The sequence below is a fragment of the Tachysurus fulvidraco genome, chromosome 13 (assembly GCF_022655615.1).
Source record: "Tachysurus fulvidraco isolate hzauxx_2018 chromosome 13, HZAU_PFXX_2.0, whole genome shotgun sequence".
In the NCBI taxonomy this organism is placed as follows: domain Eukaryota; kingdom Metazoa; phylum Chordata; class Actinopteri; order Siluriformes; family Bagridae; genus Tachysurus; species Tachysurus fulvidraco.
The window spans coordinates 16260164-16263753 of record NC_062530.1 but is presented as its reverse complement, the minus strand read 5'-3'; positions in this window follow the sequence as shown (position 1 = coordinate 16263753).

The following is a 3590-nucleotide window of genomic DNA, read 5'->3' as shown; positions in this document are numbered from 1 at the left end:
CACACACACACACACACACACACACACACACACTTGTTCACACCTGGGGTAATTTAATTCAGCCAATCCACCTATATGTTTGTTTTTACAGAGATGGGAAGCACCCAGGGAACCAAAAGCAAACCCACACTGGCATAGGAATAACAAAAGAAACTCCAAAATCTTGCTCAGCTTAAGTCTCAGTATCTTCAGTTCTATTTTGTCCCTCAGTACCAGAATTTACCACTCAGTACCATTTAAAAGCACAAAAAATAACAATCAAGAAGTCAGCTTTCAGGGGGCACGGTGGCTTAGTGGGTAGCACGTTCGCCTCACACCTCCAGGGTCGGGGTTCGATTCCCGCCTCTGCCTTGTGTGTGCGGAGTTTGCATGTTCTCCCCGTGCCTCGGGGGTTTCCTCCGGGTACTCCGGTTTCCTCCCCCGGTCCAAAGGTAGGTTGATTGGCATCTCTGGAAAAATTGTCCGTAGTGTGTGATTGCGTGAGTGAATGAGAGTGTGTGTGTGCCCTGCGATGGGTTGGCACTCCGTCCAGGGTGTATCCTGCCTTGATGCCCGATGACGCCTGAGATAGGCACAGGCTCCCCGTGACCTGAGGTAGTTCGGATAAAGCGGTAGAAAATGAATGAATGAATGAAAGTCAGCTTTCAGACTATTACTGAATACACACTCTGATTGAGGTTTCCATTGCTGTAATTAAACAGCATTATGGCTATACAAAGCCTTATAATCCTCACCCCCTGCTCTTTGCATTATTGTGTAGTCCAGCTGATCCTCCTGCACCCCCACAAAACCTAAGCAGTGTGCTGTCTGGCACAATGCCTTTGTTATTTGTCAGACTTTTGTCATTCACCATTCAGACTGCTGTCTTGCCTTTTGTCCACTGCAATCCCTTCCTCTAGCTGTGTATGTGAAGTTTGCCCTTTTCCTGCACTGCTGTTCCATAGCCCATCTGCCCCCCACATGCTCTGTCCACACTCCACACCAGCTGTCCTCCTTAGTCCCTGGGGTGTAAACAGGTGCTGGGCTTGTGCAGGCTGGAGTGCAGGCACATGTCAACACATGCTGATTCCCCAGTCTCTGCTCAACACTAGTTTCGTCCTAGTGCGGTTTTCTGCTGATAAACAGAAATCAGTTGGTACTTTATATTTGATCTCTATATGTAGTGCATTGGGAATCACATGAAGCAAATATTATGATGCAGCAGCACCATCTACACATCCGGTTGCACAGAATTTAGTTCATTCAAACTTTCTGTGACAGGAAACCTATTCCTCCGTCTCAAGAGCTTACTCGGAACCTCTCGCCACAGCTAGAGAAGCTGAGGATATGCCAAAAGCTCAAAATATATAGTGGTGTCATTGATGGTGTGATATAAAAAGATAAAAGGGAAAGGGATCATAGGGATGGGCCTCATGGCATTGCTATATTTAGCATTGGCCTGGTTTTGTCCACATAAAAGTGGCAAGGTCAATGCTTAATAATCAATAACTTCAGATAACTAAACCAAAGTAATCACGTTCGCTCAACAGGATGATAAAACAATACAAATAAAATCAAGTCTAGTGTGAGGGTTTGCTTAAGTGGGGCCCTTCATTTTCAGAGCCAACGCAGTGGGGGTGTGAAGCAGGAATGTGTCGACATTTCACATGCTGAGGGCAGCCAGTGAGGCGCTTCCTTTTACAATGTCTGGCTCTACATTTCACTTAGAAGGCACTGATTTGGAATGACTCAGGATAATATGCTTCTGGATTCACTAACATGATATCACAGAATATTATTTGACACGGTTTTTACTTTTAAACAGGTTTCTACACATTGGGTAGCTTTGTGTCTAGGATCGTGTATAATTATGTGTAGGACTATACATTAGCAGATTATCCCATTTTTTTCTACAATGTTATCAAGATGATTTATTTCAACAAGATCTAGATATGTGGCTTAATTGAAGCACAATGTGATACGAGCTCATGGCTGGCAGTTTAATTTAATTTCTGATCTCAATTACAGATAGCTGATAAGCAAATGTTAACATGTGATATGGTGAGTTAAGGGTAGCAAGGTTCCACCTCACAGCCCTAAGATCTCTTTTTTGTTTCATAGCAGTAGGTGGACTGTGTAACCTCAATTGACCCAGGTCTGAATGACTGTGTGAATTTGTATGTCGGGTGCCCTATGATAATCCAACATCCTAAAAAAAAAAAAAAATACAACCTTTGACACTTTTTTATTGTAACTTTGAACAAATGTTTTAAACTCATGGTATCTTAAGTATGTAACCTAGTGAACCAGCATTAATGTATTCAATGTTAGAGATTTAAGCACTTATGTACGTCGCTCTGGATAAGGGCGTCTGCCAAATGCTGTAAATGTAAATGTAAATGTAAATCCTATCCTGTGTGAAATCTCTGTCTTACATCAATTCTTTTTACAAGGCTCCAGATCCACCATGACTCTGGCCATCTTAACCAATTCATGCATAAATGATCAGAAAACATTACCAGATTCGTTCTTTCTTTCTTTTTAATTTATTACTTCAAATTGCATGATATGAAGTTTTATTTTTCCAAAATATCATTTATATTAAAAAGGTGTTTTTACTGAAGTTGAATGCACAGTGACTTAGAAATGCTTGGATCATCATATTTACTGTCTGCACTTTCATACTTGTGATAGTGATGACATTCAAAACAATAAACACAAAACTCACAGGGAAACCCCCCTACCCCCTACCACCCTTCACATTTGTAATAACAACCACTTGTAATCCGTGCAGCCCGTCCATCTTCTAGCTATTTTGAAAGGACAGCCTTCTCTTGTACAGATTCATTAGATCCCTGAGTGTTTGCATGGGAAGGACATGCAGAAACAGGCCTGCATTTGAGACGACTGCGGGCCACTGCTGCCACCACCCCTCCCTATTTCTCCCTGACTGCTGGACACACGGACACGTCATTTGACATTGACATTCCCAGCATTTGGCAGTCGCCATTATCCAGAGAGACTTACATTATCATTTTTTTTTTATACAACTGAGCAAATAAGGGTTAAGGGCCTTGCTCAGGGGCCCAACATTGGTGGCCTGGTGGACGTGGGATCAAACCAACAACGTCTTACTTTATACCCCATTTAATACCTTTCAATATGAATATGAAATTTTAGCAGTGTATGCCTTTTACAAAGCATAACCAATATTCCATAGTAAATGATTAGATGTGGTTTAAAACATGTGGGAGGGTTTTCAAGGAATAATATATGTAGATATAAATATATAAACTCTATACTCTTTCAAACGTGTAATTATTTGCTCTTATAAATGACCTTAAAACTAAATGAGAAATTCTAATATACATTTCTTCACATAAATACCCCAAAAGGAAACGAAACACTTAAGTCAGGATGTGCTGCGTACGAGTTAACCGGCCTAAATCTTTAAACCGTGGGCTGAATCACAAATGGATGCTTACTTGGGATATAACTGCGCTACGTAGGGTGGAATAGGGTCAGTCCTTTTGTCTTATGTAGTACACTCGATTTCTAATATGAAGGCATTTGGGACAGAGCCACGGTCTGTGCACGAGTCTATAGGGGCG